The sequence below is a fragment of the Callorhinus ursinus genome, unplaced genomic scaffold (assembly GCF_003265705.2).
Source record: "Callorhinus ursinus isolate GAN/ISIS: 27379988/994484 unplaced genomic scaffold, GSC_fseal_2.0 scaffold6, whole genome shotgun sequence".
NCBI lineage: Eukaryota > Metazoa > Chordata > Mammalia > Carnivora > Otariidae > Callorhinus > Callorhinus ursinus.
Window position 1 is genome coordinate 57,977,754 of NW_027397068.1, and position 26,820 is coordinate 58,004,573.

General features: G+C 37.4%; 1 protein-coding gene across 6 annotated transcripts in view; it reads right to left on the minus strand.

Annotated features, from left to right (window-relative positions):
* Nucleotides 1-26,820, minus strand: part of HIVEP2 (HIVEP zinc finger 2) — a 204,760-nt gene that overhangs the window by 30,547 nt on the left and 147,393 nt on the right. For 5 of the 6 annotated variants that reach the window (XM_073894018.1, XM_025866138.2, XM_073894019.1 and 2 more), the window contains one exon: nt 623-717. The gene's annotated coding sequence lies outside the window, so the exon portion shown is untranslated. Of the gene's footprint in view, nt 1-622; nt 718-15,664; nt 15,815-26,820 lie in introns of all 6 variants that reach the window. The other variant, XM_025866150.2, reaches the window with a different exon arrangement.

Below are 26,820 nucleotides of genomic sequence, written 5' to 3' on the forward strand. Positions count from 1 at the left end.
ATACGAGGAGGATACTGTATATTATATAAAACCTTGCCAAGCAATTGAGGGATCTTTTGGAGAAAAGTAAAAATATTTTGATGATTACCCTCTAATTTGACATACGTTAAAATCCAATTTGATATTTAAAACCTAATGGAAAACTAAACTATATATTTTTCCACGCTGGCTACACTGAGGGCATGACTGCAGATGTTTGTATAGTTTGCATATTTTGTCAAGGTATCTATGACTTATTTTGACTGTAGCCTGCTACTTTCAATATTTTATTCTAAAAGTTTTTTGCATTTTTTTTTTACAATTGTGACTTTGTTTCACCCATTGTATAACCAAAATAATTAGGATACACTAGATAGAATTTTACATGACAATAAACTTTGCCAGAAAGGAAAGAAATTCTCTTAAATGAGGTTATCTCAATTAAGGGAATTATAATTAAAACTGGTTTGCAAAACAAAACAAAACCTTCACAACCCTTTTCTCTCTAGAGGGCATATACATTGTTTCCTCCCAGATTTAATGACAAAGTTGGTTTACATACAGGTACATGATAGGCCAAAACTGCTTTTCAAGTTAAATGTAAAAACAATTAGAATAAAGTAAATAAATTTTAGTTATTAACCTGTTATCCACATTTCAAAACACGGCATCACAACCATCGGTGCCTTCCACGATGCCAACTCTTCCTACAGGAACTCATGCACAACTTCGGGGAATCTAGAAAATGAACAAGAAGATTTTTTAAACGATGGCACTTGTAGTCATTTGAAGAGGCATCCGTACTCTTCATTCACAGAAACTGCTTTCCTTGAGGAAAGAAAATTTAGAAGTGGATCTCTCAAGAAGACATTTTTTTTGAAGAAAAAAATTTCATCTCTTTTAACACAGTTTCAATCTTTTGAACAAGTACTTGTATTCAAAAAAGAACTGCCTATACTAGCAAAAGGGGAGGCAATGAAGAAAATAATGGTAGGGTTATAACTTAACATAGTGGAACTAGAAATTATGCCAGGGCAGCGCATGACACAGTCCTGCCTTAAAGTGGAGATTCTCATCAAACTTCTTGCGGTGCATCAGCAACTAAATTCCACAGGACGAAGTCTCAGATAACCTTGTAGCGAATTCTTTTCTATAGTTTACTTCAGCAATGTTATGTTCTGTGCTAAAATTAATTTCTGAAATAGGAAGCCAAAACCAACCAAACTAAAATCCTGAGACTTAACAAGAAATAAAGAAAGGGACTTTCTCATATTTAGAATTAATATTTACCCAACTCTAATCCAAAGACAGGCATGGAAAGTCCGTCAAACGACTTAATCCAAATAGATTCATCAATCAACCGTCTTTAGACGGTTTATCTCCCAGTACAAAAAGGCCCATATAAAAATACTGTTACACTACCCTTAGGTAGTTATTGTATATTTGTTCTTTTTTTTTTTTTTTAATATTGCTTTTCCTTCCAGACAAGTTAGTGTCTCACAGGAAGGACTAATGACTCCAGACATGGCAAAATGGGACTTAATCCAATACCACCTGATGTGAGCATTCAAAGTGCTTGAAGGAAGTAGTTTGCTTTAACCCCCACTCCATTCCACACCACCACAGTGGCACTTTAGGACACCCTGTGCACTTTGAGACGTGAATCATTACAAGCAAGGAGGCCTACTTGGTTCCTCAAAAGACACAAAAGGTACGAAAATAGCTTCTGCAATTGAAGCAAGAACCTCGTCAGCAGCCAGATGAATGTGGGTGGTCAGATAAGATTCCCTTGCTGCAAAGGGCAAATTATTAAGCAAATGCCAGATTTATTTTCTTTTTTAAACTATGTTCTTGCCTCAAATCAACCATTTGCTGGTACTGAAGAATGATGACAAGCTCTACTAGCCCCCAAATTGAAAGCTTCATCAAAGCCAAAGAGCATGACTGATTAAACACTGAAAAAAAAAGACATATATTCTATAAGATAATTAACTATATCTATATTTTTAACAAACCAAATAACACCTCTTTAAAAAAAAACAAGCTAAAGTGCTTTAAAACAACAACAACAACAACAACTATACTTTGGCAATATGAGCTAATCGAAAGTAAAGTATGGCATCCCTCAGGAAAAGAAAATTATTAAATCACTGAGCTATTTTGCACTCTGAACAAAATTCACCCATGACATAAGTGGGCCAAGATTCTAAAGACATAACTATTTATAGGGAACAATAACTTGTAGTATTCAGTGACTACCTATGACTGGCAATCCCATAGTCACTGAACTAAGAGGTAAGCAGGGGGAAGGAGAACATAACCCTCAGAAGGCCAGCACGTACGCCCACTCCTTCCAACTGAGTTGCAACTATAGACAGGCACCCAACCATTCCCAAACCCAGAATTCCTCAGTCTTGCCAACAGCTTCCACAGGCAAAACAGAGCACAAGAGTATCCCTCAGACAAGTTGTGACAAGGCAATGTTCCCAGTTCCGACTCTGCTTTTCCAGGCTTACTTTCCAGGATATGGTTACTAGAAATAGGAAACAGTTATCTCATGACATGCACATAGATCTGGAATTTTAGATTCAAGAAGATCCCTCTTTTCACTCAATAAGAGGATTCAAAATTTCTTTTTGTCACCTGACTTACAACTCATGACCTCTTCAATGTTTGGTTTTCCCTTGGAGAACAAAAAAATCAATGGCAAGGATATTACACTTATATTTTACCTTACAGAAACTTCCCAGGTAATTAGTGTGATTTTAAAGCAAAAATCTGGGCAATATTAACATGAAAGATATGACACCAACTTTGGTGATTTACACAAATAATTTTGTTGCAAATTAGAATCAGTAATGGCCTCTACAAGGGAGGCAGTTATTACTATTAGCATAAAGACATGAAGATAACCATCACAGAAAATGATTTCTGCATTAATTTTAAGTGAGTTTTTGTGCCTCAGTTTCTTTATCAAAATATAAGAAAAATCTTTCTTCAGGGACGCCTGAGTGGCTCAGTCGGTTAAGCATCTGCCTTCAGCTGAGATCATGATCCCAGGGTCCTGGGATCGAGTCCTGCGTTGGGCTCCTTGCTCAGCCCTCTGCCTCTCCCTCTGCCTGTCACTCCCCCTGCTTGTGTGCTCTCTCTCTCTCTCTCTCAAATAAATAAATAAACAAATAATCTTTAAAAAAAAGAATTTCAAAAAAATAAGAAAAATCTTTCCTCAAATAGCTCTTGAGAATGTAGTGTGACACCATGTTTATATTTCCTAGAAATCAAGAGGTCACACAGTATACTCTTAAACAATGGAATAAAAGAGAAGAGATTTTCATTTCTTTAACTTTACTTTTAGGTTATTAGATTCTTAAGAAATCATCAAGCAGTGAAACTTTAATATTTAATAAAACTAACAATTTTATTTCAGGAAATAGTGTTAATGGATCTTGTTAAATATCCCCACATCATTTAAAATTCATTCCTAAATATGGAGTGAAAATTATCTTTCACTTTACTAACAAAGTACAGACTGATCTTTCTGTCACCTACAGGTTTACAGGAGAGTTCCTCAAAAATATTTTCCAATTCCCTCATCTCCAGTTTGTAACAAAACACTTGGAAAATTTGAACATTACTGTTTCTGTCCCAGTGGTTTCTCAACCTTTCTATTCTTAAAAAATCTTGGCATTAGATATTTATTCTTGGATGCTTACAAGGTATTGTCACTAAGCCAAGCAAGGAACACACTAAGCTATGATAGTAGATGATTGATAGACGGATGATAGATGATAGATAGATAGATAGATTTTTAAAATATCCATTATTGGTAGGATTTTTTATTATTTCAATTCTCTATTCTTCCAAATTATTTTAAGACAAGTTATGGCTTAATGGTTTAATATGACTTTTTGATGAATCTTGCAAAATGTTGAAGTTTCATTGGCAAACTTCTTGTGCAAATGTAACTACCTTCCATCATTCTTGTTTTTTTTCTGAGGTTAAACAAATGACACTAGATCATAATTTTAGTAGAAGAGCTGATAAGATAAACCAGTTGCATTTTAGATGAGAGTCGTCACAATTAAAAATAATTATTATTCACATCTACTCTATGAAAAAATGGCAAATAGGACTGGAAACAAGATATGATCCTTATGTTTCTCATTTAAAAGAAGTGTTTAAATATGACATGAACACTGCTCTTCACACACTAGAGAAGAGAGATTTATATTTGATAGTAGTAAAAGAAATTCCAAAGTAGTAGGTAAAGATGGGAGAAGGGTACTTAAAGAGAAATGCATGTTCAAGATACACTTTATTAATTCCACCAGTTTTTTTGAAGAGAAGCATCTCTTCCCCACTAAAAAAAAAAAAAAAAAAGCTCTAAATGGGCCCCTTGTTCTACTTCCCAGTGTCTGGTGTGGCAAGGTAAGAGGTGCCTGGGAGGTGGGAGAGAAGGCAGGCATGCGTGGTGACAATACACACACACACACACACACACACACACACACACACAAACACACACTTTGATCCGTGCAATGACTGTAGGCTTAAATCTTTGCAAACAGTTTGTAAATCAAAATGAAAGTTGGGGCTAGGTTTGAAATGTAAAGAAGAAGAAAAGGGGTTAAAGAGATACAAATAGGAAAAGGAAAAGGTAGTACTATTTGGAACATGGGACAATTAATTACTGGGACAAGGCAGAGATTCTGAAAAGTCAAAAAATGTGTGTGGGAAAAGGGAGTTTCCACAAGAGGAAGTTGGGGCAAACTGAGTCAAATTCACCTCTTTTGTATTTTTGTTTAGGGTTCTGGTTCTAGAAACTTCTTGTAAAAATGACCCCAGAGCTACCTGTGGTCTATTGCTGCTTCTCACCAGGTAGTAGGTGCTGGGGCACAGACAAGATACAAAATAAAACATTGTGTAAATTAATACTTCTAAAAACAACCAAAAAAGTAGGCACATGTGATTTAGGGATTATAATTTAAGCCTCCTTAACTAGATTTTTTTCCCACTATTTTATGACACTTTTAGGCATTTATCAATGCCTCCTATGTGCCAGAAAATGGGCTAAGTTTACAAAATACAAAAAGGGAGAGGCAAGCTCTCCATTTAAGACTTCAGAGCCTAATAGGGAAACGTTCGTGAACAATAAGTTTAACAAACTCTTTTAGGTGCTTTGACATAAATACAAACACAGTACAGGGAGACCGCAAAAGAGAGAATGGTCAGTTCTATCAACAGAATTAGGAAAGGTTTAGCGAGGCAATGGATATTAAATTTTTAAAGAAAACTATGCTAATATACAAAAGTACACAGTTCTCAATGTTAGGTTGAAAAATAAATACACTTGGGGCACCTGACTGGCTCAGTCGTTAAGCGTCTGCCTTTGGCTCAGGTCATGATCCCAGGGTCCTGGGATCGAGCCCCGCATCGGGCTCCCTGCTCAGCAGGAAATCTGCTTCTCCCTCTCCCACTCTCCCTGCTTGTGTTCCTGCTCTTGCTGTGTCTCTCTCTGTCAAATAAATAAATAAAATCTTTAAAAAAAAAAGAAAAAGAAATACACTTGTTTGATGAAATAAAAATATAAGATTCTATCATTCCAGTTTCTCTCTAATTGTATATACTTTTGGCGTGGTGAAATGTTAATGTTCTAGTTAATACAACCTTATGGTTAGGTAAAGACCACAGAGAAAATGATTTTTGTTTTAACATCTGCTAGTGATTATTTTCCAAAGTACATTAGGCTTCTCCTTGAGTTAATCAGAGTCTCCTGAACATAATTTAATCTTTCTTTGATGATTCAGTATCGAATAGTGCTCTCTAGTCCTTACTCTGCATCTGGGCTGTGATCATCTGATATTAGCAGTGCAAACTTCTCCCCACATGTGTTCCTAAGCACATGTCAGATTTTCCAAGATCACAGTGGCAACTCAGATTTGTTTTCCTCACCACGTACCTGACATCAAATAAGTCATATCTGACTAACTTGTTTTCGGAGCAGATATAAAACTATCCACTTCTATCACCATTACTTTTTGAGTCTATTGTAAATCATACAGGGAGTATTAAGTACTGTGAAACATTTTAGAAATCATTCAATCCACTGGTCAACTAACAGAAGAAAAAGGTGAGAACCAGAGAAATCAAAAGATTTCCTTAAGGACCTAACAGGTCATTATGATGGGTTTGGGCTATTGTTTAGGTCTTCAAACTTTCAAGTCAATTATTTCCCACTCTCTAGACTACTTCCTCTTATTGAAAGTTTATTTATCTGGCCTTTTTGCAGAAACTGAATGAAAGGAATGAAAACTGAAGAATAAATAGCATTGAACTTAGAATGAGCGAAAATGTTTATCATCCACACTATAAAACTAACTGGTGAAAGAAACAGAAAATAACAGTAGCTAAAAACTAATGCTCCCATTGAACTGGCTATCGATTTTTACAGAAAATAAAGTAAATTCAATAAAAATTTAGTTTTTCCAAAATGAGTAAATGGTAGCAAAATTAGTTGTCAAAATAATCAATTTCTACAAATAGTACATCATTTTGTATCCAAAACAAATATATTTAATTCTCAACCATTTTCCAGCAAAAGCTATTTTCTGTTATCAAGTTTCTTATATTCTTATAATGAAAAAATTTTTAAGTTAAGAACATTAAGTCAAATTATGCCATCATCTTCCCCAAAGCAAGGATAGCTTTCACTGACAGCCAGTGGAGGTATGCCCCTTGGTTCATAATACCAAAATTTCACCAAGGAGGCCTGTGGAGATATGGTAACCCCATCTCCATAATTATTGTTTCTCTGGCAGAATGGTGTATGCTGCCTTGGTTTTTAAAAAGGGCAGGACCGATTAGACGTTTTGTATAATTAAAAATCTTACTATTTTTGGTGCAATTTTAAATGGGACTGTTTTCTTAATTTCTCTTTCTGCCTCTTCTTTATAGTGTATAGAAATGCAACAAATTTCTATATATTGACTTAGTGTGCTATAACTTCACTGAATTCGTTTATCAGATCTAATAGTTTTTTGGTGGAGTCTTTATGGTTTTCTACATATAGTACCATGTCATCTGAAAATAGCAAAAGTTTTACTTCTTTCTTAGAAATTTGTATATCTTTTATTTCTTTTTCTTGTCTGATTTCTTGCACCAAAAATAACAAAATACTTAGGAATAAACCTAACCAAGCAGGCCCTATACTCTGAAAATTATAAACTACTGAAAGAAAGTGAAGACAACACAAATAAATGGAAAGATATTCCATGCTCATGGACTGGAAGAACAAATATTGTTAAAATGTCCATATTACCCAAAGTGATCACAGATTTAATGCAATTATTATCAAAATACCAACAGCATTTTTCACAGAACAAGAAAAAATAATCCTAAAATTTGTATGGAATCAGGGGCTCCTGGGTGGCTCAGTCATTAAGTGTCTGCCTTCGGCTCAGGTCATGATCCCAGGCTCCTGGGATCAAGCCCTGCATTGGGCTCCCTGCTCTGCGGGGAGCCTGCTTCTCCCTTTCCCACTCCACCTACTTGTACTCCCTCTCTCGCTGTCTCTCTCTCTCTCTCTCTCTCTCTGTCAGATAAATAAATAAAATCTTTAAAAAGAAATTTGTATGGAATCACAAAAGATCCCAAACAGCCAAAGCAATCTTGAAAAAGAAGAACAAAACTGGAGGTAATCACATTCCCAGATTTCAAGATATACTACAAAGCTATAGTAATCACAGTATGGTACTGGCACAAAAACAGATACACACATAAACAGAACAGAGAGCTCAGAAATAAACCCATGATGATATGGTCAATTAATCTTTGACAAAGGAGGCAAGAATATGCAATGGACAGAAGACAGTCTCTTCAACAAATGGTGTTGGGAAAACTGGATAGCAGTATACAAAAAAAAGAAACTGGACTCCTTTCTCATACCATACACAAAAATAAACTCAAAATGGATTACACACCTAATGTGAGATCTGAAACCATAAAAATCCTAGAAGAGAACATAGGCAGTAATTTCTCCAATATCAACCATAGCAACATTTTTCTAGATAAGTCTCCTGAGGCAAGGGAAATAAAAGCGAAAATAAACTATGGGTACTACATCAAAGTAAAAAGCTTCTGCACAGCAAATGAACCTATCAGTAAAACTAAGAGACAACCTCCTGAATGGAAGAAGATATTTGCAAATGACACATCTGATAAAGAGTAACTAAAATATAGAAAGAACTTATACAACTTAGCACACAAAAAACCCCAAATAATCCAATTAAAAAATGGGCAGCAGACATGAACAGACATTTCTCCAAAGAAGACCTACAGATGCCTTATAGACACATAAAGAGATGCTCAACATCATTCATTATCAGGGAAACACAAATAAAAACCACAATGAGATATCACCTCACATCTGTCAGAATGGCTAAAGTCAAAAACACAAGAAACAAGTGCTGATGAGGATGCAGAGAAAAAGGAACCATCATGCATTCTTGGTGGGAATGCAAACTGGTGCAACCACTGCAGAAAACAGTATGCAGGTTCCTCAAAAAATTAAAAAAAGAGCTATCATATGAATCCAGTAATTCCACTACTTGGTATTTACCCAAAGAATATGAAAACACTAATTTGAAAAGACATATGTACCCCTATGTTTATAGCAGCATTATTTACAATAGCCATGATATGGAAGCCACCCAAGTGTCCATCCACAGATGAATGGATAAAGAAGATGTGGTATATACATACAATGGACTATTAGCCATAAAAAATAATGAAATCTTGCCATTTGCAACAACATAAATGGATCTAGAGAATATAACGCTAAGTAAAATAAATCAGAGAAAGACAAATACCATATAATTTCACTTATATGTGGAATTTAAGAAACAAAATAAATGAACAAAGAAAAAAAGAGATAAACCAAAAACCAGACTCTTAACTACAGAGAACAAACTGATGGCTACCAGAGGGGAGGTCTCTGGGGGGATGGGTTAAGTAGATGAAGGGGATTAAGAGTACACTTACCACAATGAGTACTGAGTAATGTATAAAACTGTTGAATCACTATGTTATACACCTGAAACTAATATAATGCTGTATGTTAATTATACTGGAATTAAAATAAAAAATATCTTTTTTTGTTTTCTTGGTTGTGATACATTTTTATTTTTATATTCCAATTCTTTTTTTTCCCCCTTCCTTTCAATTCCCACTATTATATTCTTTAATGTTATTATGGTAAGTAAATAACCACTTCCTGCCAAGCTATTTTAAATATTTACTCTAACTAAATATTTGGAGGATAAAACCAAAGGAGGACTATTTGGCTACTATACTCTAATAAGAAATACAACAACAAAGTCATAATTCCAATATATTGTGTTCTCAAGTTTTACCTTTTTCAGTGCTTATGCTTATTCTTTGGTTGCTACAGATATACGTAAGTAAAGTAATGATTCCTTCTCCAATTTTCCTTTCACTCTTGGATGTGCCAAGATTAGCATAAAGGCCAATGTTAATTTCGGATTATGAGAACAAAGAGAATGGAGAAAACAAATCGTAAAATATGCATTATTTTATAAGTATGCATAAAACAGGCTGACCTTGCCTGAAGGAAAATCCATCTCTCACAGTAGACCCTCCCATGTCAATGGAAATAATACCAAAAGAAATGAGTGCATAGATGAAAATCTGAATTGCATTTCATATCTCATGCTACAACCAATTCTCAGGTGTGAGGTGAAAAAAATCATCTTCAGTCTTCCTACATTAGGTCTACCCACAATAAAGATCCCTGAAGAAAGAAATCAAGGCAAGGCCTATGACATATATATATAACCTAACCAGATGCGCCCTGTCTGCCTCTAATAATAAGCAGCTGAAATAATCAATTCTATCTCCTCTCTTGAAAATTCTTACAGAGTGAGGAAATTGACCCATGTGTCAGTGTAGAGGTGTACAACTTCAGTAAGTCAAAGAGCACATCTTGATTTAGCACTGTCCCTGGATCAGCAAAGCACACAGACTTCAGAATATCCTGAACCTCACTCAGTTACTACTGGAGTTCAAGAAAGCTTATGATCAAAAAGGGCTTGAACAACCAAGTAAGCCTCAACAGAGGTACGTGGTTCAAATAGAAGCCATGTTTTACCCAAAGGAAGTAACCAGAAAACCTTTAAAATTACCTATGCTATGTGGTTATTCAGGTACTCCCCTGACACTTTGATAAACTCTGAATGGCATTCATATTTTCAGCCCCATCTTGGATTGTATCATTGCCCACAAAGTTTAAGGCTAGAAAAATACTGAAGTTTCAAGCAGGTGTTTATAAGATCCTCTTGGGTAAACTCTGTCAGATAATTCCAGAATTCCATCCATAGGCCCTTGCACTCAATCAAATGACATTTTTTCCAAAGCTTTTATAAACTAATGAATGAAATGAAATAAAATATTATTGGAATGTAAATGTCATATTTATTTGAATTTGAATCCAGATATTACTGTTTTATTTACAATATATATGTAATTTAAATATCATATATATTATGTAAAATATATATTATATAATATATGAAATTTAGATCAACTTCAATGAAACTTACCAAGAAAAATTGAATTAAGAATAATGTCCAGGTGTGGAATTCAAAGATAAGTAAGATAAGATTCCTGCCTTCAAAGAGCTGTCTACTAGACAAGAAAACCATATAAACAAGCTACACAAGCAACAGAGGCATAAAATGGTATTATGGATGCACAGAAACAAAAGATAGTTCAGGAAAGCTGTCCTTAAGAACATGGTCTTAGGCCCTGAAAGGCTAGGATTTGGCAAGTAGAGATGCAGAGAAAAGGCATTTAATGTGAACATACTGTTCAAGAGAGAAGAGCAAGGGATGTTGAAGAAACAGTGACTGGACTATTTGACATACTGAGGTAATGGAATATGGGCTGAGAAGGAAAGGTGGTGGTGGACTATAAAGGAACTTTATTTGGTAGATAATGAGAGCCAGCAGAGGTTCTGAGCAGACTGCCACAATCACAGAGATAATTTAGAAAGTTCATACTTAATAGCTCATCTCTTTCCATCCCTTTTCGAGCAAATTTCTACAAATATGGAGCCTGAAAAAAAAAAAATCAAGATTGAGAAGTTGTTTTAAGACAAGGGAGACAAGAAGCTAAGGCGGAAAGATCCATGTAATAAGATAATTAGTGGAATAAACTCTTGGAAAAGTGGGAAAGAGAAGGAAACTCAAAAGCATAGATTAAGGGATCAATTTCAGAAGAAAAAATGGAAACTTTTCTGTTTTAGACTGGAAGGACAGAAGAAATAATGAAGCAAGAGAACCCTTTAAACAGAGAGAGAGGGAAAAAAAAGGAGAAATTCCCTGAAGACGTTTTTAACCTGCTCAGAAAAGTAGAAGGCTGGTCATCTGATGAGGGGCAGGAGAGGGAGATAGAGTTGGTGAAAGCTTCATGAGTTTAAACATCCATTTGTCCTGAGTTCTTAATGTATTTAACAGTCTTAGGAAGAATACTATTTGTTATTAGACTATTTAAAAAGAGGGTTTTACACCAGAATATATGCAAAATGTATCTAAGTTGATAAATATATCCAAATAATATGATATTATCATATCTAATAATACAGTAAGAGATTACATTTATCTTTTATTTTTCACTAAAACTCTGAGGCTGATGAACTATAAGTCACTCTTCATGAACAGGAGATTTAAGACAATTAAAAAAAATTTGTATACTTTTTTTTTTTACTGTTTTTTCAAAACCACAGCTGAAGAGGTCTCTTTTATACTGAGCAGACTAACATGATAATTTAAGTTTTACAAAAGCACCTGAAATTGTTGAGACGAGGGATAAAAGATGTCATGAAAAGAACACTAGAATTTGAATCAGAAAATCCATACTCCTGTGCCAGTTCTAATACCTGGCAGCTATGAAATCTTGGACAATTTATTTAGTGTTTTGTTATCCTTCTTTCTTCATTCAGAAAATGAAAACAAAAATTCCTCCCAGGGTGCCTGGGTGGCTCAGTCGTTAAGCGTCTGCCTTCGGCTCAGGTCATGATCCCAGGGTCCTGGGATCGAGTCCCACATCGGGCTTCCTCCTCGGCGGGAAGCCTGCTTCTCCCTCTCACACTCCCACCGCTTGTGTTCCTGCTCTCGCTGTCTCTGTCTCTGTCAAATAAATAAATAAAATCTTAAAAAAAAAAAAAAATTCCTCCCAACCATGGTTGTTGTAACCAGGATGTCTATCATAGTGGGTACTTGATAAATTTATTTTTAAAAAGATAATGAGATCAAGGGGGTATTCAGTGAGGAAGAGATTTAGCAATCAAAGATACTGTATCTCATAATTCTATATTACTACCTAAAGCAGAATACTGCAATAGTCATGCTGTGTTTCATTCTATCAACATTTAGAAAATATTATTGGTGGCCTAGATATTCACTTTTTATGGTATCATTAGTGATTGAGGTGATTTTTTTCAATGTTTTAATCAATAATTTATCGAAGAAAATTGATGATGATTCTATGCCACATTTTTCCCCCAATTTAATGGCTACTAAAATATGCATTGCTATGCGTTGCTGGCTACTATAGACAAGGCAAGGTGTCTATTCTAATTTATTTAGCAATTAAAGAGTTGTGTGATTTATAATTTTTAATTGTCAAAGGTGACGACATGTGGAAGAAACTTATGTGTTGTCAGTATCAAGATGAATTTTATTTTTACTGAAAACTGGTTTTATAGGGGCGCCTGGGTGGCTCAGTCGTTAAGCGTCTGCCTTTGGCTCAGGTCACGATCCCAGGGTCCTGGGATCCAGCCCTGCGTCGGGCTTCCTGCTCCGCGGGAAGCCTGCTTCTCCCTCCCCCACTCCCCCTGCTTGTGTTCCCTCTCTCACTATGTCTCTCTCTGTCAAATAAATAAATAAAATCTTTAAAAAAAAAAGAAAAGAAAACTGGTTTTATAGACACTACATTTTAAGCCTATTTAGTGTTCCTCTTTAGGATGGCTGCTAGAAAGCTAAGTTCTAAATTTAGGGCCTTCCTCTAGGAAGTACACAGGCCTTCCTGGCATGTATTTTGACAGTAACATCATTTCTTGCTTCAAGTACTATTCCTACTTTTGTTTCCTATTGTCTCGTACTCACACTTACTAATATGTACACACATACATGCACACCTCAATAATGGGAATGATAACAAAAGACATAATAAATGCCCCTGGAACTGTTTCTAAAATTAAATCTATTTGAATACTTCAATAGTGTTTGGGCAGCACAATTTTGAAAACTAATTGGTTCCAGGAATATAAAAAGTAATGTGGAAACTCCCCAAATATTTGTCTTTTCCCTCTGTTTTCACCTGTATTGATTCCAAGAAAAGAAAGGATTTCATAAATATAACAGCAAAGGTACATATAACACAACTCAAGAGAAACATTAATTATTTTTCCTTCTCTAAGGAATTGCATATGAATAATATGGAAATAATATGCTCAAATTATATTATCTTTGAGACATGGTCAAATTTCCAGCTACTGTCAAGGCTCAGTGGCAGACATGGTAAATGCATCTGACATATTCTTGGACAGAGATAACTTACATTGGCAGATCTACACACAAATCCTGTATGGTGTACTGAGGGGGTTGGATGAATGTTTTTTATTTGTTGAACATCCATAAGGTATAAAATCAGATTTGGACACATGTACTTGAGCAAGTTTAGAATCCGTTTGATCAGAAAGTATTTCAAGTCTTAAATCAACCTCTACTTCTAAGCATCAACTATTCTAAATGTTACTAAAATTTTAAACAATGAATTAAGAGTCTAAAAACCATCTTTAGTGACATTTTGATTAACCAATTATATGTGATTTAATTTGATCTTTGTTTTCAAATAAATCCAGATGCTACAGAATGTGTGGGATTCCTAATTTTGGGTTTCAGTCAACATTGACCAATATCCAATATGGACATACTGGCCTAATTTCTACATTCTTCACACCCATATAAATAATTTGAAGAACACAATTTAACTAATGCAGCCAGAAATAATTCACCTTGACAAACATTATAAGAAATAAAAAAATATATGCTTTTGTTTCAGCTTTAAGAGCACTTTGCCAAAATCTGCCATCCCACAAATGGTCTTAACTCACTGACTCCCTTTTACTGATGTTGTTATATTGTATATTTGTTATATCTCACTTTCATCCTCTCTGATACATCACTGAAGAGCAAAGAATTTGCTTTAAAAATCTCATTAAGAATTCTTCTTTAGCACAAATTCTCGTCAAAACAAACAAAAGTAGAGAAAAATAAGCAAAAGCAATTGAGCAAATGAGAACACAGAGAAGACTGCAAAATTAAATATTTTATCATATTGTTCAATTTATCAGGCTTGTGCTGATTTCATTAAGGGCCTTAGACAAAGGGCCAGAACTAATTTTATCACAGCATCTGCTCTCTGATTTTAACATGGGTGTAAATTATTTGAATAGGCAGATTATAATACTTCTTTGAATTGATAAGTAGCAATCCAATATAGAGAAGAAAATGTTTGAATATTACCTGGCATATGTACATTATGTTATTTTTCAAAGCTTATTATTTCACCCTCATAATATCCTCCTAATGTAAGAAGAGCCTGAGGAAATCGAGGCTCAGAGAGGCTACACCATTGTCACAACAGTATTTCATGGATCACAAAATCAGCGGGCAGCTCCCTGGTCTCCTGTCCCCCAATACAAGGCTCCTTTTGTGGACCAAATGGAGCCTACAAACCAGTTTTGAGAGAGCATGTGTGGGATTTGCGGGCAGAAGACACAGGTTTAAGATCCCCCTCTCCCGTGGATTGACCTTGAGTGGTTTCCCTTCCTTTATCTAAGCTCGAATTTCCTCATATGTAAAATGGGAATAAAGATGCTGGCCCCACTTTTCTACCCCTCTATTAGTAAGCCAACAATTGAGATGACATACGAAAATCAGCTGTCAATTTTAAATCACCAAATAGTAGATATTGTCGTTGTGGATACTAATGAACAAAGCAGCTTTTTGCTGAAGAAACTAAAACAGAAGACATTCGAAGGCCTGAGCCCTAATACTTCTTACTTCCCCGAGTGCCCTGAGTAAATTCTACCAACACAGTAACCAGTCAGAAAACGTTTACACAATAGACTAATGGGTCTGCTGGATGGTTCATCAAGGTCAGCCCATTTTGAGAGAATAAGGGAGGCAAAAAATGGAATCCAGGTGAAAAACGGTACAAACTTCAGCTTCCCTCGGTGTCACGCCTTCTTCATGGGCATGCAGGTAGATCTAAGAAGTGGGAAACCCCAACCAAGGTGTATTTTTTTTTTAAGATTTTATTCATTTATTCAAGACACGGAGATACAGAGAGAGAGAGAGAAAGCATGAGCAGGGGGAGTGGCAGGCAGAGGGAGAGGGAGAAGCAGGCTCCCCACTGAGCCAGGAGCCCAATGTGGGGCTCAATCCCAGGACCCTGGGATCATGACCTGAGCCGAAGGCAGACGCCCAGGCGCCCCCCAACCAAGGTGTTTTAATCATGGCATTTGTGTGATGTCTTTGATAGTAAAGAACAGAGAACCTGACCCAAACTCTCTACGGCAATAATGTTAACATTGTTGACTCACGATTCTCAGTAGTCCAGGGGTAGTGTGCTTTCGGGCCAAGCTTGATCCAGAGACCTATGAAGGCTTCAGGATTTGGTTTCTTTTATTGAGATTCTTTTGACTCTCTCCCCTCTGTGTGTCAGATTCTTCATGAGGCTGGCCCCTCTCCCCCTAGTATCAATGACAAAAGAGATTCCTGACTTCCTCTCTTCACCACCAAATCAAAGGAAGAGAAAACTTCTCGTGGCTTCTCAGGATGAAAATCTTCTTTCATGTTTGACAGACACTGCCTACTATTACTGAGAAGCTCAATTCAGAATTATTTATAACACTCCTCTTGACAACATCAGAAACAAAGGGAAGGATTTTCCACACATAGATGTACATACTCTTCGGGCACAGCAAGCACATACGTACACAACAGGAAAACTGTCATTCCGGAATAGCCCTTTGTTTACAATGTTGGGTGACATCATCTCAATTCACTGTCTAAATGATTTGTGCCCATTTTAGCTTAAAGTCCCAATTACTGTCCTTCTGAAGAAAGTATTTCAAATGTATTACTTTTGATGAGTTAACAACTCTTTCCTTTGTTCCATGTCAAATTGTGAAACAATTTAGAACTAAACATTTTAATTCAATTTGGATTCATTTGTGTAGATCAAGTTTAGTCAATGCCTAAAAACATAAAAAAAATAAAAATTCCCTCTCCAGAATTTTCAAGTGTTAACTATTTTACTCTATCTTGTGTCTCATAGAAATCAAACCAAATAACAATATAGTCGTTTGAAATTTTCTTTGAGATGTTTTTGTCAGAGAAAATAAGCTGACAAGAATATGAACACCCTCCATTTATAGTAAACCGTTGGTGAGGAGGTACTATTTATAAATGTTTTCCATATGATGTGCTTATGTTTTTGGGTTCTGAGTACTATGCCCGTATTGTTTCTTTTCTCTTACTTTTTTTCTTATAAGTAAGGAGTTCCACCCTCCGTCCCCTTCTCTTTATGAAAAAAAAAAAAAGGAAAATCTATTTTATGAAACAAGTCATGATAGCAGATACTGAAGTAAGGTTTCCAACAACCTTATTCACTACACTGCCCTCCTATTCACTTCTCTCCAGTTTCTGGGGGGAAAAAATGGATCTTATTGTTAATACCTTTGAAGAGAAGGGATGACAACAGTCAAAAAGGCCACGGTCAAAACATTAAAAAAAAAAAAAAAAGCTTAGGTTAAATGTGCTATGTGTGTTTAAAGGCAGAGCCCTATCATTTTTATAGACTAAGTATCACTAAGCAAAAATGAATATTTAAGAGTTTTTAAAGGTGTCAGTGATTCCTTACAATTTTTTTTAAAGATTTATTTATTTATTTTAGAGAGGGAGAGATGAGCAAGCAGGTGGAGGGACAGAGGGAAGGAGAGAGAGAGAACCCTTAAGTAGACTCCCAGCTGAGCACAGAGCCCAATTTGGAGCTCAATCTCAGGACCCTGTTTTTATTGTTTTTTATAAAGTAAAAATTATTAAATAGAGTATCGATGTAAGAATTTCTGTATGTGTGCATTATATATATATATATATAAAATGATTAGCCATAAAATATAACTCACTTCTTGGAAAGAAATGAAAGAAAGAAAAGAAAGTCATCCAGGTCCCCAGAGCAGCCCACGAGGAGCACCTAAGTCTCTCAAAAAGCACATGGGAATATGAATCTTGTCAACTTCAGGGAGAGACATGCTTCCATGAGGGACTAAAACACCAAGAAAAAGGAGAGAGAGAATGCATCAGGCATTATCTTTTTGAGCATTGTGTCTTCTGACCCTATAGAATAGTAACTGAAAATTAATGAATTTCTGGTCACTAGTGGTTGGTTTCAAAATCAACTAATTAGTTGGAAAATTAACACTTGCTAAAAGCAATCCCACCCCACCCCACCCTGCCAAAAAAATTATCAAAGTTCCAAACATCAGAGCTCTGTCAGTTGGCTTCCTATCGTGCAAGCTGAAACTGTAGCTGAAGTTCAGGGTGGTAGAGGGGCAAACTAGTGACATCAGAAAGTGGGGAAACCTCTGGGCTAAGACCTGGTTAGCAGGAGAGAACAGTCCCCTTGCAGGCTAGTAAGGAATGATACATCAAGGCCAAGCCCCTGACACTCAGCCCCTGACCCAGACCCACTGATTAGTCTGAAATTTATTCACCTTCACCTTGTACATGAAAATCCACCTATCTGGGGCACCTGAGTGGCTCAGTCGTTAAACTTCTGCTTTTGGCTTAGGTCATGATCCCAGGGTCCTGGGATCGAGCCCTGCATCGGGCTCCCTGCTCAGCGTGGAGCCTGCTTCTCCCTCTCCCACTCCCCCTGCAACTGTGTTCCCCCTCTCGCTGTGTCTCTCTCTGTCAAATAAATAAATAAAATCTTAAAAAAAAACAAAAACAAAAGAAAATCCACCTATCACTTAATGTCAATGAATAATGGCTTCTCTTCAAATGCAGGTCAAACAGCTAAAGTCAATTTCCACCCCTCCCCCCCAATATGTTAAAAACCTTGTTGTTGCCCAAGAACTTTCCCAGAAGTCTGATTAAGCAGCAAATATTTTCCCTTTTCTTCAGACTTAGTGTCTGGGTTGCAACACAACTGGATGGCAGCAAAAAAAAAAAAAAAAACCAACTTGGAAAATGTCTGCATTTGACTGGTGTGAAAAAACTGTCTTAAGCACTCACAAATAATTGAGGCACAGAACCTAGGAGAGAAAATGTCACCACATTCAGCTGCAGAAGTGTGTCTCCATTACTGCAATTTTTAGATACTTATCAACCTTCAATGAACATCGATGATATATTAGTCATTATTAAATGGCACCTCTGCCTCTACCATACAAAGTGCAGAATTCGAGTTTAATAAGGTGGCATTCCAATTGCCAGATGGCAGCTCCCCTTGATTTACGTTTCTCTATGAAACATTTGAGTCCCTTCCAAGAGACTCACCTCAAGCATCTAAGTATTTGGCCTTCATTTTTATATATACCCAATATGCTTAGAGATAAGAAAGGCATGACTGATCATAATGAATAAATTTATATATGAAAATTTATAAAAAGAACACATTTTCTTAATACTTAGAGCATCTATTTGATGAGAAAGATTTCAACTTGCTTTTCAATTTCAAATTTTTCCATTTTTCAAATTTCAATTAAATTTAAAACCGTAAGATAAAATCTTACAAGTGGCTTCCTTTCAATATCCTGAGAGACGATAAGGAGAAGAAAAGGGAGAATTTAGGAGATTTAGGAAGAAAAGTTCCAAAAAGTGCATGGAAAGTATTAATGTCTACAGAAAGAATTTAAAGAACTGGTTCTCTTTCCCCAAACTGGAAATATCCTTCTGTTTGAGTACTGAGTGTCTCTCCCTGAGTTAACTACAGGCAATCCAAACAGAAATTGTCATCTCTACCAAACAATAGCTTTAGAGCCATCATATCCTTTGCTGCTTCATGTTAACGAGTAAATAGTAGCATTGTTTGACAAAGACTGGTTACATAGTGATCATTATGGAGAAGCCTCCCCACTTTGAACAGACTGAGGCGGGCAGGAGCACCTTCACTGTGTGGCGTGGAGAACCAAAGGCATACACAAGGGCCGGCCAGATGGCTCATACAGTGGCTCAGCCAGCCCTTCCATACTGTTCGGATGATGTCTGCAGATCGGCAGGGAGAGGATCTTTCCCAAAGCTCACCAACTAGGCACTAAAGCAGTGGCCAGTATCAAAGAAAGTGGGAACGAGGGGCACAGAGAGCCACAGCTATAGGATAACATGAAAAGAACACTGGGCTACAGAAGTACCAGTACACTTTAAAATATGTTATTTCACTGAATTCTCATGAGAACATTGAAACATAACTTTTTTCCAGCTGAGAAGGTTCGATAAGGCCAAAGGCCAAACAGATAGTAAATGTCGGAAAGAGGATTTTAAACTAATTGTCTTTTACTCGGGAACCCCAATATTCCCACTGGTCCATGGCCCCTCTCCTTCAGCACACTAACTCAGCTCCCCTGTTTATGTAGCTCTGGATAAATCACTTAAAATTAGTGGGCCTTGGTTTCTCCACCTGTAAAATGGACATCGTAATTCCTGCCCTGCTACCTTCCTTAGATATTTTAAGAATTAAATGAATCCACATATATGGAAATAATATTAAAATGGAAATCACTAGGTCATGGGAAGATCTGAATGCTACATTCACAGCCCTTCTCAGTCACTGTTTTATAGGTATCTTCACCACAGGCTTTCTGTGTCATGACTTAAGTTCTAACTTAGGATTTTGATACTTCACAGATACAGGGAGGTATCTGGTTTATTGTTATTCATCTTTAAGTCTAAGTATATCCTTCCTCCCTGAGGTATCCCAAGTCTTCTGTGATCCCCTACTAATGACTCATCACAATGTGCCATCGTTTTGATGTACTTATCTCTCAGACTAGAATGGGAGGCTTTTGGAGGCTGGAATTCTATCTGTATTTTGTTAATGTGTTACTATTAGCTGCCGTAGCAAACAAAATCTAAAATGCATAGTTGCTTATTCACAATAGCAGTACAAAAGAGTCCTGATGGATGCCTCCCCTCAATCCAAGAACCCAAGCCCCTATGGCCCACCAACTACAACAAGGATTCCGAGGCCACCATGATTACCCGGCTTCAAGCTGGCAAGAGGGGGAAGACATGGAGGGTCATCCTTGGGAGGGTTTTAGGAGTCAGGCACTAATGAGGCACACAGCATTTCCACTCACATTCCATCCACTAAGACTCAGCCACATGGCTCACTAACTGCAGGAGAGATTGTGAAATGCAATCTAACTATGGGCCCCAGAAGAACAGGATGCAGGTTTGGTGAACAGCCAGTCAGGCTCTGCCACGCTTATAATAGAAACTTCAAAGATACTTCCTAAAGGAACCACAAGTACACCCAAGTCTTGGCCACATAGATATGAAGGGGGAAAAAAAGAACTATATGTAAAGTATATAGTATTTAGATCTAATTCACTTAAACTTCACTGATTCACTGCTTCTGTTCCTTTTCCTAATATACCCAAACCCAGTATGAAGGATGAAAAACTACATCATCAAAAGAAAAAATAAAAGCATCATAAGCAAAACCCTAAGTTTCAAAAAAAAAGAATCACCCCATAATAAGGGAATATTACAGAGACAAAATTCACTAGCAATACATAAAGGAGAGATAAAACATGACAGAGTCCACTTGCTGTTTAATTTACTAGAGAATTCTACACTTTTATAATACTAAGAGGTAAAGTCCTGTCATGTTTCTGTAGCTAAGTAAGACTCTACAACATAAAACTCTGATGTTGATGCTTTAATATCTAAGTGGTTTTAATTATCAGTTAAGTTTAAAAACTAATCAAATGCATGGATGAAAAAGACACTTAAAATTCTTGTTGTAAGTAAAGTCACTAAAGTATACCAAGAATGAATGCATGGTCTTTTAAAGCCATCATACGAACCTTTGTAGTAGGTGAAGTACTTTTTAGATGTCTGCATTTGACCAAGTCAAGATTGTTAGTGTATTTAATTCTTACTAAAAGAAACCTATCAAGTATAAGTTTAAACTCCATTCAAAAAGTAAGCCCATATGCCAGTGTTTCCTCATCACCTAGAAGTTTCAGGTGATAAAATGCCATGCTTTCTGCTCAAATCCAGAGAATCGCTTTCCTTTAGTGGAATTGCTTCACCACACAAGCTCTCAAAACAGGCTTATTTCTGCTATTTTTCTGACTATATTTTAAAAGAGAAATGACCTCGGTTTCGCAGATGCTGGTGAAATAATAACAGTTGCACAGGCAAGGCGTATAATTAGTTGAAAAAGAGGGTAAAAAAAGACTTCACCTACACTACGTGGGCACAAAGACTTAGGATGAAGTGTGAAACAGCTGCTGTCTGGATCTTGCACAGCTGTAACTGGCACGGAGGCAGAAGCACCAGCTACACATGAGTGCACACACACACACGTCACTTGGAACACAAAGAGAAGAAATCCTTCCTAAACTCAAGCGAGCGCAGACGCCTACACTGAAAATAAACGCAGTAGTTACCTTCACCCCATAGGTGGCCAATATCAGGACAGAGCATAGACAGGAGAGAGAACAATGAAGTGATTCTTCCCTTCCAATCAAGAGCTGCCCAAATCGCAGAGAAGGAACCTCTCTTCTTTGGCACCCTGTGTGTGGAATGCTGCCCTTCATTAACCCACGTCCTCAGGGATGGGAGCCTGGAAGGACTGGAAAAGGAACCAAAGTTTCTCATTTTCTTTCTTTCTTTCCTTTTCTATCTTTCTTTCTTCCTTCCTTCCTTCCTTCCTTCCTTCCTTTCTTTCTTTCTTTAATTTTATTTATTTGACAGAAAGAGACACAGCGAGAGAGGGAACAGAAGCAGGGGGAGTGGGAGAGGGAGAAGCAGGTTTCCCGCGGAGCAGGGAGCCCGATGTGGGGCTCGATCCCAGTGTCCTGGGATCATGACCTGAGCCGAAGGCAGATGCTTAACGACTGAGCCACCCAGGCGCCCCAAGTCTCTCATTCTCATATCAACCTTTGTTGAACTCCTAAGGGTTTCAACTTCTAAGTGGACAGAGCTCTTAAGCATGAATATCAAAAGCTATTTTTTTACCTGTTTTCACAATCGCTTTTGATTATTTTATGACATCTGTGAGCCAGTTTGCAATGAGTGCAGTGAACTCCAGTTCAAATTTTAATTGCACCCGGAAGCACAATACTGGTTTATTCTTACCCAACATGTATAAATTCTAATGGGAAGATTTGTTCACAACTTTAACAATCATGTCTTAGTGGTGAAGAGCTCAAAGGACTTGGGAATAATTATAAATGAATACTACATATGGTGGTGGTCCGGCCACTCATTCAAAAATTGCATCAATACAGAACCAGATTGATTGTCCCACAGAGGCTGAGTTTTGGAAGTTTATAGAGAACAACAGGTTCACACTCTCCTGATCTAGCTTGATACCAGGATAAATTTTCGAATATCAAGGTACACAGTTCTGGTCCCTTTGGGACCAGCAAGATAATGAAAATGTGTGGAGTGGCACGGTGAACACATGAGGAAGAGCAGTATCCAAGAACCCACTGAAAAATGAACATCTAGACTTCGTGTGAATTTATGTGATGGACTGTTTGTGACCTCCCCCACTCCCCAAATTCATAAGTTGAAATCCTAAGTTCCACTGGGAGATGGAGTCTTTGGGAGGTAATTAGGTCATGAGGGTGGAGCCCTCATGCTGGGATTAATGCCCTTATAAGACAGGAGAACTTGCATCCTCCCGTTCTCTCTCTGCCATGAGAGGATACAGTAAGTTGGCCATCTGTAAACCAGAAAGAAGGCCTTCACCAAGAACTCAACCATGCTGGCACTCTGACCTGGGACTTCCAGACTCCAGAACCGTGAGAAATAAATGTTTGTTGTTTATGCCAGGCTCTGGTACTTCTGTTATAGCAGCCCGAGTGATTAAGACAGATGGTTAATGGGATAAGGACAAAGCTGACATTCTTCTAAGAAATTAGGGCAACCTAATAAGAACATTTGCCTGAATATAAGGCCATTTCATCTCAGCGTGGTTAGAAAGGCTGAAGGAATCACCACAGGGTAAGTGCTAGGAAATTATTTTGAATAGACTTGAGAAAGACGAATGGAGAACATCAGTCCTTTAAATTTGACTACAAAATTTCAGCCCTTGTCCAAAAAATAAAGAACAAAAAGAAGAAACACATACTCAACAAAATTTCTTAACATTGTACTAACTGAATGTCACTTTGTATGATGCTAGATTGTGAGGTATCCATCCTTTAAGATAAACTATATGCAAAATGTACACCAGGTAACTGAATAAGAAGATGTGTTGTAAACAGAAGAGGAATTATGTGGGTTGGCAAGGGCCAGCAGGCATCCTTAGGGAAATAAGGAGCCAGAGAAGCAAGATAAGCATGGTAGGTGACCTTGTGTCACTTCTCCTAGCCAGCCCCAGCCTACAGGGTATAGCCTGTACTCTCCATGCAGGGAAAAGGAAACAAGTAACACCAGTGTTCCTTTTAAAGGAGCCCTCCAACTCCTCCCCATCCTCAGAGATTCCAACAAGCCTCAGAGACTATAATGGTAAAAAGCCAGGTGCCCCTCCACCTAAAACAGGAAGCTTTCGCACAGAACTTGCTCTTCCCTTAGTGGGAAGACAAGAAGGGAGAGGAAAAGGGGCCATGCCTTCATTTGTCCTTCACTTGCTCTCTGATCAAGTAGGGCAAAGTTTTACAGAAAGACATCTTCAACTTTACTTCTGGAAGCAGAGCTTATTCAGAAAAAAAGGCTACATGGGAACAGTTTCCAGAATAGGTCTGAGAAGGCCAGGTGTCTCCTGACCTAGCTCTATTCTTTCATAAACTTTCTGAGTTCATTTTCAGGCATACTAGAGCTCTTCAGACTCTAGATATATTTTATTATGCCATCTACAAAGCATCCAAGAGGAATTTGGTAGAGATTGATGACACACAACTTATGTGAGATGCCCAAATCCTCACCAATCACTCATTTGTTCAACAAGTATGTATTGAGTACATACCATATTTTAGGTGCTGTGCTTGGTCTCTGGTCTACACTGGGAAATAAACAGACATGAGCTCTGCCCTAGAGAAATTCTGTCTGGTGGACAAAACTCCCATCATAAGTTAAAACTACTATTCTCCACTTGCATATAGTTTAATATATCTATACATTAATGGTTTCATTAAAAAGGCAGCTTTTAGATCACGGTCAATACCATTAGGACCTTAGCACCTATTGGGTCACTGTTTTGTAGATGTGCCCTCATCCCAACATACTGTTAGTACTCCCAGCACACTCAGTAGAGTTTGGAGAAATAAGATATGAAATGGTTTGTATTCTCAAGTAGCTTACAATCTCCTTTAAGAGACAATATATCTATATGAAATATAAATAACAATACAATTGGAAGAGTACCATGAACAATTCCAAACTGCAAATATTCTATAAATAGGGTGCCCATAAAATTTATTATCCAAACCATTGCATTTTTCAGAGCAAAAGGGGGCGCTATTAATACTTAATACTGGGACTTTCCTTGGCAAATCAGAATGTGTCACTTTTTCAATAAATCCCTTTTTCGGGGATTAATTCTGCAACCTAAAAACCAAATTTAGTTCCTTCCTCTAAGAAATATTAATGGAATATTTATTATATTTGAAACACTATGCTAGGCTCTTTTAGAGGTAGGCTTTAGGGAAAAGCTCACAAAGATAAATAAAATACAATGCTTATTCCCAGAGAAGACATAAAAATTGCTCACGTGTTCTGAATACATATCATGGGACATATAACCCAATGCTAAGCCTTTTGCATACATTATCTCATTTAACCATCAAAACAATCCTAGGAGGTAAGTGGTATTACTCCCATTTTACAGATGAGGCTTATAGTGGTTATGTAACTTATCCAGGGTCACACAGATTGTAAGGAGTGGACATTATAACCAGGTATGTCCCACTGCAATGCCTCAGCTCTTAGTCTATAACAAGTACTACAAGAATAATCCAAAGGAGGAAAAATTGTATTTGTGGTTGGAGTAATGATGGATGGCTGAATGAAGGACAGTGGTATTAGACACGGACCTTGATGAGTTAGAAGTCTTTTAAAAACAGTTATTAGAGGGGAAAGCAATCCATGGAGATGGAACAATGAACCAATAGCTTAGAGGTGGGAAATAGTGGGTGAGCAAGAAGAAGTCAACTTGGCTAGTACTTTGTACTTTTGAATAGAGAAATCGAGAACTGTAGGCTGGGAAGGTCAGCTGAGGCCATCCTGCCTTCATGTTTAATTTAAGCAAATATGAAACTCAGTTTGCATGCCCGGAGTACACTCCATATTTAATTTGCATTGAGAATGACCAGTGCATCTAGATCAAGATATCTTGAAAGCAGAATGCCTCATAAAGCTGGGCTAAAGTGGGCAGCTAGAAGGAAGACTAACAGACATGTGTATCATCAAAGACAGGCAAGAATGCCAACTTGGGGCTGGACAGGGTCCTGGGAAATCCCTGTAAGTTAAAATTATGTGAATCAAACTTTATTTTTCCAGAGAAACAATGTTATAATGAGGGCAACATTTCATATCAATATTCTAGTAAGAAGCACCCCAAATACTGTAGCAAGGTCCCATAATTTCTATTTATTTAAGAATAATACTTTCAATGTGTACATATAAATTAAACAGAGGGTGTTACAGTCATCATCTTAATGAACTGAAACCATCCCTAGAAACAAAGCCTCTGTAGGACTGGTGGGACTACAGGTACTATGGGACTAGAGGCCAAAGTGATTCCCAGGATGAAAGCTATGCACAAGGCCACAAAGCCCACCAGGTGGAGGAAAACAGCCATGGACAGAGGGAGTGACCAGTGGCCCCAAACCTGTGGAGTCATTTGGGCAAACTGCCTGGGGTAATGGGGGCTAATGGAGAGCTATAGGGGTGTCTCCCTATCTCCAAGGCTCCTCCCCCACCGACTTAACCCACACACCATGGCTGGCACATGAAGCTTCCCAAAACAATATCTCTACTCTTATTGTTCACCTGCTCAAAAACTTTCAGTGACTCCCCATTTCCCACCAAGTTCCAATCTCCAGGACTGTCATTTATGACCCTCCAGAATCTGGTTCTTATCTGTCTATCCAACCTAATCTTCTACGACATCTATCCCAATAATTTAGGCTGTAGAAAAGATGGCTTCGTCATTATTCTTGAGCATGACCGTTTCCCATCTTTATGCCCTTGTTCAAGTTGTGAGCTCTGTTTGGCAAACTCTCATCATCTCCATCTTGATCTCTCTACCTACTATACACAAGATCTAGCACATGTGTCTGCTCTTCCACAAAGCCTGATATGTAAAAAATGCTCTGTATATATCTGTTGGATGGATGGATGAATGGTTGGATGGATGAATAAATGAATCTCTTAGCTGGTAGTCATCGTTCCTTTGTCAGTGTACCATAGTACACTTCTGTTCCTTTTATGAAGCTCTCTGCATGCTCCCTTCTTTCATAAACACCTGAATACAGTTCTTCTCTCCCTCAATACATGGAAGGCCCTTGAAGTG